Below are 11231 nucleotides of genomic sequence, written 5' to 3'. Positions count from 1 at the left end.
GCACACGTACCCTATAGCAAAAACCTCCCCCCCCCCCAAAAAAAAAAAAATAAAAAAAGAAAGAGAAAGTGGCAAACTCTTCATTGTTAAAACTGTCCATGGTTTCCTGACGTCCCTATGGAAAACTAAGAGATGGGATTAAAGAAATGATTTCCAGTTTATCACAAAAACAATTCTCCAGGAATTCCAAGTCCTACTTAGGATTGTTTGCCCTCGGAGTGGTGGTGGAGACGTTCTCAGAGCGCCCGGAAACCGCGGGCTGGCCCCATGGAGATGCTGGCGGAGCCAGAGCGGAGCTGGAGGAGTTCTCGGTTGTCCAGAGGGAGTCCGCCACCTGAGCCGCGCCCGTCAGCGCCTCGCAACCACACGCCAGAGATGCCGGCAAAGGTGGCCCCGGAGCTACTGGATGAGGGGCGGCCAGGGGCGGTGGCTGCAGGGACTGACCTGTAATGGTTAATTTTATGTGTCGAGTTGACTAGACTATTTAATTCCTATTTATCAGATTAAACATTATTTCTGGACCTATGTGCAAAGGTGTTTCTAGTAGAGCTTAACATTTTGAATTGGTGGTCTGAGGAAGGCAGATAACTCTCCTTAATGTAGGTTTGTATAATTTAAGGACCTTAATACTACAAAAAGGAAGAGAAATGTTATATTCAGCCTCTCTTTATTGTCTTATAGAGAAGGAGAAGCAGAATGCAAAGTCAGTTTGTTTTTTGATGTCATTGACTTGAAGGTATAGACTATTTGGTGTCTTGTGGTTCTACACAAGCCTCCTTTTATCTTCCTGAGCCTTCTTTGGCTGACACAGAGTTTCCTTTAATTTACACCACCTTGGGACTAGTGGATGTTGTAATGGTTATGTCACTGAACTCCCACATAGTTAACCGCGGTTCAAGTCCCAGACCTGGTATCTTAAAACTCACGCCAGGTGCATGTGTGTGCATGCCCAAAATCCTGAGAGGAGAATGAAGGAGAAGGGATTGTGGCATGGCCATCCCCCTTCAGGGCTGATTTCTCACGTTCTGTCTCTCTGTCTCTTTGGTGAGTGCACGTGCCCTATAGCAAAACTCTCTCTAAAATACAAATTACATCACCATGTAGTGTTAAGCTCAAGATAGTGAGACCTTGCCTCGTTACACTGGACTTGTCTCTGCTTAGCTTAAAAGCACTATTGTCAACTCAGATCCAGCCGTTCCCTCCAGTTGATAATGTGTATGGTAATACCTTTGACTGGTCTAATATACAGTGTACTCATGGTGGGAAAAATTCAGTTTATATGCTCAGTGATTAAATGTAAAAAAATTCAAAAATAAAAGAAAAATAAAGTATGGATATATTTACAACGTGGATGAACCTTAAAAACATCATGCCAATAGATGTATAAAAATGCTATAGATTTTGGTAAATTGACGTGTATTCAGAAATATCATTGAATTTGTTTATCATTTTACAGGAGTTTTTAATGGATTCCTTTGTATTTTCTATTTATATAAACATATCTGTAAATAGGGATGGTTTAACTTCTTCTTTTCCTATCTGAATGCCTTTTATTTTGCTCTCTTGTCTGACTGCATTGAGTAGAAGAAGGGTATTATATAGCACTAAGGGCTAATTTACCAAGAAGATATAATGCTTATAAGTATCTATGCACCCAACTGAGGAGTATCCAAACACACAAAAGAAAGATGACTGGATCTAAAAGGAGAGATAGACTGAAGCACACAAATTGTTGAGGCTCTCAACACCCTACTGTCTCCTTTGGACAGAACATCTAGACAAAAATAAGCAAGTAAATACAAAATCTAGACAGTACCATAAATCCAATGGACATGACAGATATCTATAGAACCTTCCACCAAAAATTACAAAATATAAATTTTTTTCACTCCTGCATGGAACCTTTTCAAAGACTGACCACGTGATAGGGCACGAAACAAACCTTTACAGATTCAAAGGCCTAGAAACTATACCCAGCATCTTCTCCAAACACGATGGAATTAAACTTGATATTAATTTCAGAAAGAATCCTCAAAAATACACAAATATATGGAAACAAAATAATCTATTTCTGAATGACTTCACTACCAATGAAAAAATTAATACTGAAATTAAAAGATTCATCGAAACCAATGATAATGACTACATGAGTTTCCATAACCTATGGGACACAGCAAAAGTATTCATAAGAAATAAGTTCATTGCAATTAGTATGCATTTAAAAAAAGATGAAAAGGTGCCAAATAGACAGCCTAAGAACACATTTCAGGGAACTGGAAAAACAAGAACAACGACAACAACGGAATGCCAGGAGAAAAGAAATAATAGAGATTAGAGCAGAAATAAATAAAATAGAGAATAAATGAAGTAAACAGAAAATAAACAAAGCCAAAAGATAGTTCTTTGAGAAGATAAACACAATTGACATACTGTTAGCTAGACTAATTAACAAGAATAGAGAAAGGATCCAGATAAATCAAATTCACCATAAAATAGGCAATATTACAACAGTTATAACAGAAATACAAAAGGTCATTAGAGAATACTATGAGTAAATACACTTAAATAGACAAAAAAATATGAATGAGATGGACAAATTCCTGGACACACATAATCTATCAATATTGAGTCAAAAACACATAGAAAGCCTGAATAGACCCACAACAAGCATGAGCTTGAATAGTAATAAGTAACCTTTCAACAAACAAAAGGCCAGATCCTGAAGGCTTCCCTTCTGAATTCTACAAAACTTAAAGAGTTAACCCTCATTCTACTCAAATTATTTCTAAAGACCCAAAAGGAAGGAACCCTCCCAAATTTATTTTATGAAACCTTCATCACCCTCATCACCCAAACAGACAAGGACATAACAAAAAAAAAAGAAAACTACAGACCAATATCTCTAACAAATATTCCTGGGTGGATTCATAAGCTGCTCCCTTGCTCTTCTTTCACAGAACCCAAAGAAACAACTTTGAATCTGGAACCTCCACTGGGTTGGATGTACATAGTACTCTTCTGATCTGGATTTATCTGTTCCAGTAAGGCAATACTCTTCCATCAGATTTTTTTTTTTTTTGGAGAGGTTTTTGCTATAGGGTGCGTGTGTTCACCAGAAAGAGAGAGACAGAGAGACAGAAAGTGAGAAATCACCCCCCAGGGGGTATGGCCATGCCACAATCCCTTCTCCATTCTCCTCTCGGGATCTTGGGCACACACGCACATGCGCCTGGTGTGAGTTTAAGCCACCGGGTCTAGGACTCAAACCGTGGTCGACTACATGGGAGTCCAGTGACACAACCATTATGCTAACTGCTGGTCCCTCTTCCACCAGCTCTTTACATGGCTGATTTCTTCTTGACATTCAAATCTCAGATTAAAGATTAACTCAGATTGGTTTTCTCTGAGCACTTACTCCAAGGTCAGTTCAGCTGATAAATGTTAACTTAGCAAAACATATGCAGTAATGTCATCTCAAAAGAGAGATAACTCTGAGGTAGGAAATAGGACTTCACAAGCTAGTAATAGTTTCCAAACCAATATCTCATTCTGGAAAGTAAAACAGGGACCAAGCAATTCAGACAGCATCCTGAAACATGGACAAAATCCAATGGAAGATTATGAACATGCTGAAGATCAAGCTGAAAATACTCTGCAAATAGCAGTGGGATACTTTGAGAAAGGTCCCATTAAAACTTCACAGAATAAAGATAAAATTTTTGAAAAACACTTGAAAACTGTAGAAAATGTGGCTTGGAAAAATGAATTAGCTCTAGAAGAAATTGCCATCCTATTAAATGTGGCTTTCAGTGGCAAATTTGGGAATGCTTTAAGTGCATGGATGCTGAAGTGTATGATTCAAACAACTCTGGTATCAGAAGGACATTTGGAGAAGAGATACAGAGATAGAGCATTGACCGGATGGGGAGGTGTGGTGTTATCTGTTAAAGATATTTTGATCAACGGGTCTGGGGAGAAATGTGCACATATCGAAATGGTCTCATTGTAAGCCAAACAATATGACTGAAAGTATATTAAAAAAAACAAATAATAAATAATGTGGGAAAAAAAAGAAGACTTTGTGGTTAAGGAAGTCTTCTGTCTTTGTGTTGCCAAGTGTTTTGGTAGCACCAAGGCACTTTTTTGTTGTTGTTGTTGTTGACTGGTTGTAATGTTTGACTTCATTGATCATAAGGAACAAATTAACTTGCTCCGTGACTTCTTTTTTGCTTCATTAGAAGATGATTCCATTTGCTATATTTACTTATCAAAGAAAGTGAATGTAAAACCATTTCATGTGAGAAAACTGCTTGATATTCAGGCTAGAATGGGAATGCAACCTCATCTCCAGGTGTTGTCATTGTACAAGTTATTTTTTCCTACTTTGATTGCTGTGTCTTTGTCCGTTAGGAAGAAGATGTATTTTAAGAATTCAGAGAATCTGTGGAAGACAACTCTGTTTGCTGTGAGGCAAAGAAACCAGGGACCTTCTCCAAAACCTCTAATACTGATGTTGGGTCCAGCTAATGTGCATTCTCTAAAAAGAAAGTGGAACTTTAACTCAATTTTACCAATGCTAAATTCCAATAGTTACACTAAGGAATGTGTAAAAAAGTCTTTCTAATTATCTCAGTAGTAATGGTTCATTTCCACTAGAATAATTTCAAAGCTTCCCTCAACTTCTACAAAACATCCATTGCTTAGAGCTGCCTTCTCAGATGGGCTCAGTGTTAAATAGCTCTTTGTTATTCCACTATGTTAACCTTGTCAAAAATGAGTCAGTTTTACTGAGACTTTATCACTGGTTGAGTCAAACTTTACAAGAAGAATGTATTTTGTACAAAGTGAATAATTTTAAAAGTGGAAAATAATTTCCCAACTTCTTGGATACTATCATCAGGGCAGAGTGCTTCTTTCAAGATGGGATTTATTTTTATGAAGTATTCTTATATAATAGCCTTCCTCTCTGGAATGGCCTCTGTTGTCGGTCCCAGTTCCTTCAACTTTTGAGCTGGATTCCTTTTAGTAGCTTCTCTGAGATGATATCACTTCTTTTTGACTATCTAGCACAGCTCTTCTTTACATCAACTGTTTATTTCAAGTGTAGTGTTGTTCCTCAGAGTCTAAAAGAGCTACTGCAGAATTTGGTGTTGTGGCTTTTTATGGACATCTTAGTCTTCCATTAGTGGTGGTGTTTCCTCATGGGGTCTTCTATCCTGCACTCCTCAGCTTAGATTCCAATATTCTGAACCAACTCTGTTACATCATGCACAGGTATCATATTTGCTGCAAAGAAAAATGAATTGGTACAAAAGGCAAAATCAGAGTTCAATTTTAGCAGCAAGACTTATTAAAAATTTAATTACTATTTAATAGCCATGGTTGGTTGTCTATGGACCTCCAGACTCTTTGAAAAAGGAATGCATCTTGATCCCCAAATCTTAGAAAAAATTGGAGTATCAGAGTATAAGAACAGTTTAAATTCAGTTTATCATTCTTCTCTTTTGAATTATGTTGTTTCCTTTTTGCTACAGGAGAGCCCAGAAAAAAGGACAATAAACATGAGCTTTATTGAGAGAAAGAAATGGAACTGGTATTTGGACTACTTATTTTCAGAAGGGTTACAAGGCTTAAAACTTTTTTCTGTTCCCTGATCAGAGATCATTAACTATAATGATTAACAATAAATGGATGTTGTCATAAACTGAGCATTCCAGGCTAAATTCCTTCTTTGTTGCTAGGGAAGCCAAGAGGCTCAATTTCAGTGTCCATGATTATTTCACTAACAGACTGTAATACTCAAAGAGTACTCAGGTTCACCTTCTGTATATGCCTCAGGAGAGCCTTAGTGTGAAAAACGACCTCTTTATCATTAAACTCTGAGTTCCATTAATTATGCATAAAGAGACACATCTGCTTGTAGTTAGATTTTTTCCACATTTATGTGGACTGCATTGAGGGAAGAGAACAAGTAATATACAATGGCAGCTAATCCACAGACATATATATGCAAAATACGCTGCTGTTTCTGTGAAATCATGGAGGATGTTGCCATTTTTCTTACTGTGAACAACTGCACCAGCACCCAGTTAACTAGATGTAAAATTTAGGCTTAAATAAACTGCAATGTTCAGAGGTAATTTTGAAGTTTTACTTTTTTTTTTTTATAGTAGTTAGAATATCTTGCTGAAAATTTACCATAAAACTTTGGTTGAATGCTACTGAATAATTGTAGGGACATGTTTTGAGAGAGGCCTTGAGTGAAGTGTGGGGACATGCTCTGAGCAAACACTACCTGTCCCTTTGGGCTTTGGCAGAACCTTGCAACTTGTTCTTTCCTTGACCCTCGCTGCAGGCAGAGCAAAGGTTGGAAATTGTTAGGGGCATTTTAACAGACACATTTGATGGAATTTAGAAAACATTCTGACACCAATTAGTAAAGTCCAATCTCTGATCTGTATTTGTAAGACTTTTTTAGCCTTTTTTGGGCATGGTAGTGTCTGCCTTATAGAAAGATTCTTTAGTTTTATGTTTCTTCCCCACACCTGCAACTAGACTTCTCTCCATTAAAAAAGAAAATAATGAGATTTTCTCTATTGGAATTATCACCAAGAAATACACCTGACCAAGTATGTCTAAGCTCTTACAGATTTGTTACCTGCTTCTTATTGTCTGTAACCTGGCAACAAATCTATGAAATATCATAAAGTATACATATGTAGTGTCTTCTTGTACTATAAGTAAAGATGCTCAGTTTGGGTGGCACAAGTTCCTTAGGCTACCTAGGCTCAGGCTACCTGTATCCACTTCTACTCTGTCTCTTTGTCTCATTCTTTCCAATTCCCCAGTCTTCTCAAAATAAAGGGCTTTCTCTTTCTCTGCCTCTTTCTCTTCATCACCATCAGCTCCCTAATCATAATTCAACTAAAGCCAAGCTGGGGGGCAAACGCCAACAAATAATTCTCTCCCTTTTAATAAAATTCACATCATTTAAGAGAGAAAAATACTCTCAACAAGATACTAGCAAATTGTATCCAATGACACATAATGAAGATTATGTACCACTACCAGGTAGGCTTTATTCCAGAGAGGCAAAGATGGTTCAACATTTGCAAAAGCATGAATGTAATACATCATATTAACAGAGAGAAAGATTAAAACCATATAATCATATCAATTGATGCAGAAAAATTATTTGATAAAATATGACATTGCTTTATAATTAAGACTCTCAGAAAAATTGGCATTGAAGCAACATTTCTGAACACAATAAAAGCCATATATCAGGACTAGCAGGTGACATGGATATGTCACTGGAGTCCCCCATAGTCAACCATGGTTTGAGTCCCAGAACTGGAGGATTATAACTAACACCAGATGTATATGCATGTGTGCCCAAAACCCTAAGAGGAGAACAGAGGAGAAAGGATTGTTTCATGGACATCCCCCTTGAGGGGTGATGTCTTGCTTTCTGTCTCTGTCTCTCTGGTGAGCATGCACACTCTATAGCAAAGAAAAAAAAACTCTCTTTTAAAAAAGTCACATATAGGGAATAGCAGTTGGCATAATAGCTATGTTGCTGGACTCCCATGTAGTCAACTGTGGTTTGAGGCCCGGACACGGTGGCTTAACTCACACTGGGCATGTGTACATGCATGCCCAAGATCTCAAGAGGAGAATGGAGGAGAAGGGATTGTGACATGGCCATCCCCCTTGGGGGATGATTTCCCACTTTCTGTCTCTCTTTGTCTTTCTGGTGAGTGCACACACCCTATAGAAATAAAAACTCTCAAAAAAAAGTCACATATGAAAAATCCACAGCTAACATTATATTGAATGGGGAAAAGCTGAAAGCTTTATCACTAAAAACTGGAACAAGACAAGGCTGCTCACTTTCTCCACTCTTCTTCAATATAGAACTAGAAGTCTTTTCCAATGCAATCAGACAAGATTATAAAATGAATGGAATTCAAATAAGGGAAAGAAGAAGTAAAATTATCTCTATTTGCATATTACTTGACTGTGTACATAGAAAACCCGAAAGAATTAATGAAAAAATGGGTGGAAGTAATGAATGAATAAAGTAAAGTAGAAGGATACAAAATCAACATACCCAAATGTATAGCATGTCTATACACCAACAATGAGCATACTGAGGTAGAATTGAAGAAAGCAATCCCATTTGCAAAAATCAGAAAAAAAAGTGTAAGATAATGTGGACAGCAGCCAATCTGAAAAGACATGTGACCTGTAGACACATACAGAAATGTGCTTCCATGAGCTTCATCAGCAATGCCTATGAGAGCATTTACATACGAAGATGCTACCTGCCCGTTGTTATCAGTTATCTTCTTGTTGTTGTCTATACCTGGTACTACAGGGCAGTATGAGGCTAAAGGAAGCTACATCTGTTAGTCAGATTTTTCCCCCCCAAAAATCAGAGAAATTACATAGTGCCAGCCATTTTCACATCTTCAGATGATTTACATCCAAAAACAATTGGCCTTGTATTCCATTTCCTCTTCCCCTATTCTCTTTGCATTCCATTTCCTTTCCCCCCATTTTCTGTCCTTTAAAAAAGTAAGCCCGAAGCTGGTTCCAGGTCCTGGCTTGGCTTTCTCCATCAGAGAAGTGGGGCCCACTTGAACCTCACTTTTCTATGCTTGTGTGTCTCTGTGTGTTTGTTATTGCATTTATTTCTAATCCACAGTCTTACCCACCCATAATTAACATTCTGCCAAGTGGGTCTCAGCAAGTGGTGCCAGAACCTGTGGCTCGAGTGTGTGGGTCAGGCAAGTGGACGCTCCTTGAAGACAACCAGATATTATTGAATAAGGTGAGGAACCTATAGAGTAAAAGAAAGAATAAAAAATATAGAATAGAAGGGACCCTCAGTGTAATGGCTATGATGCTGGACTCCCATGTAGTCGACCGCGGTTCAAGTCCTGGACCCGGTGGCTTAAACTCACACCGGGCGCATATGCATGTGTGCCCAAGATCCCAAGAGGTGAAAGGAGGAGAAGGGATTGTGGCATGGCCATCCCCCTGGGGGGTGATTTCTCGCTTTCTGTCTGTCTGTCTCTCTCTGTCTTTCTGGTAAGTGCACATGCCCTATAGCAAAAACCTCTCCAAAAAAAGAAGAATATAGAAAGGAAGAAAGAGATACCAGAGTAGAAGAAAGAGATACCAGAGTAAAAGAGAGATACCAAGGTAAAATAAGAAGATAATAGAACAAGGGAAAGATTTTTTTAGAGTGGATTTGATTATTGTTGGGTGTAAAACATGGGGACAAGTTGTCCAAAGAGAGAGAGAGAGAGAGATGTTCAAATGTTGTCATATATGTTAAAATCTAGGATGACGTTACTATCAAGCAGTAGCATCAGTTCCTAAATTTTATGCAGGAAACATGCCCTTGGTTCCCAGAGCAAGGAATAGTTTATGAGGAGACTTGGGACAAGGGTCTGTGAACATATCAGGGAATGCTATACAACAGAGGTTTCTAACAGGATTCCCATTTTTGCTTTCTCCCTGTGGAATTTAACTAAGAAGTACTTGAGACAAAACCCTACAGAAAAATACTCCAGGAGCTGGCTTAGTAACTCCACTGACAATCACTCCAGAGAGCTATACCTCCCTCCTACCTAAGAAATCAGAGTCTGTTTACTAAAGACAAGGATATAGAGGTAATTCCTGGTTAAAAAAAAAAATGACAGTTTTATGAAGTTAGTCAGACTTAAGATGGCAGATTCCGAAGCGGTTACTGGGCAGGAAGAGAACAGAGCTGATGCCCTTTGGCTGGGTGTTCCCCCCAACCCCCACTGTGTGGGCCTGCTGCCGGCCCTCTGCTTCCCAGTCAAAATGTATTGCTTATCAAATGGCGCTAGGACAGAAAGAATAATTCCCACTTTAACCCACCTCCATAGAGTTTTGCATTGTGTGGCAGATAAAGGAGAGGATATTTTGGGATTTAAATTGTGCCCTGTTATAGAGACTTCAATCCTGACAATCAAGAGCAAAATCAGCATCAGCATGAGCCGATGTCCTTTAAAATTCTAAAAGAATTAAATGGAACCAATTGCTTGTATGCAATATGGTCTTACCCCTAATGATTGGCAAGTGCTAGGCAAGGCATGCCTGTTGGGAGGAGATAATCTTTTGTGGAAATTTGATTGGTTTGAGGAAACCCAAGAGTAGGAAAATAGGAGTCAACGACATGGAATACCTATCACATTCGAAATGTTGACTGAAGCAAGCAAGCAGGCTGATACTGGTGCACAAATTAGATATACACCACAGACATTAGCAACATTATATAACATTATATGCTTGAACTGCTGAAAAAGGCTTCCCGGTCAGGATTGAGGGACAAGTAGTTGGCTCAGTGACAATAGTTGGATCAGAGGGACCTAGTGAGTTATATCAAAATTTTACTTCCCAATTGACACAAGCCATATTGTAACTGATCTTTGATCAGGAGGCAGGACAAATTATATTGAAGCAATTGTCCTTTGAAAATGCTAATGCCTCTAGCAGAGCAACTTTATGGCTTTTTAAAAAAAGAAGGGGAACAGTGGCTGATTAGATTAGACTTTTTCAAGACATTGAAAAACAATTTTTTACTTGTCTATTAATCACATATTCATAAGCTGCTGATATGTACTGAAAGCTAAAACTGCTAATAATTTAAGTATTCTGATAAATATGTCAAGTTCTACATACAAAGTTACAACCTTAATGGCCTTTCCTGAGGTGTATAATTTCCCAGGCTATTAAAATAATAATAATAAGAGAGGCAAGGGAACAGACCTTCTTTTCTTTTTTTTGGTGGGAACAGACCTTCTTGAAGACACACCTTCAAGGCTCCTGAGAACTAGCCGTTTTGGGGGAAACAGAGAAATGAAGATTTTCTACTGATAATTCAGCCTCCAGTACACAAACTCGCATGACTGAACTTCAAAGTTTGGGAAGAAACCGACCATCCACCAGATGACCAGAAATCACTGCAGGACCACAAGAAATATGGGAAAGCAGGAAAATACCTCTCCTCCAAGGGAAAAGGATAACTCCTCTTCATCCACACACAGTTCAATGGAAATCATGGAAATGTCTGATAAAGAATTTAGAGCATTCATAATGGCAAAGCTAACAGAGATGGAAGAGAAGAGAGACAATGAACTTTGGAAGAGGAAAGAGAAAGGACTTGACGAGTTCCAGGAGGTGAGGAAATTCAT

The 11231-nt window shown here is 38.4% G+C and overlaps 3 pseudogenes; 2 read left to right on the top strand and 1 right to left on the bottom strand.

Moving 5' to 3' along the window:
- Window positions 1-160, bottom strand: part of LOC102486186 (ornithine decarboxylase pseudogene) — a 1369-nt pseudogene extending 1209 nt beyond the window's left edge.
- Window positions 161-3466: 3306 nt separating this feature from the next.
- On the top strand, window positions 3467-5171 carry LOC102480716 (centromere protein I pseudogene; annotated as a pseudogene).
- An 11-nt stretch (window positions 5172-5182) lies between these two features.
- Window positions 5183-5654, top strand: LOC114005996 (centromere protein I pseudogene; annotated as a pseudogene).
- The last annotated feature ends 5577 nt before the right edge of the window (window positions 5655-11231 follow it).

This window comes from Tupaia chinensis, unplaced genomic scaffold, assembly GCF_000334495.1.
Source record: "Tupaia chinensis unplaced genomic scaffold, TupChi_1.0 Scaffold145156_1, whole genome shotgun sequence".
Classification (NCBI taxonomy): domain Eukaryota; kingdom Metazoa; phylum Chordata; class Mammalia; order Scandentia; family Tupaiidae; genus Tupaia; species Tupaia belangeri.
Note: the sequence above shows the minus strand (reverse complement) of the source record. Positions and strands in the feature narration are given on the sequence as shown.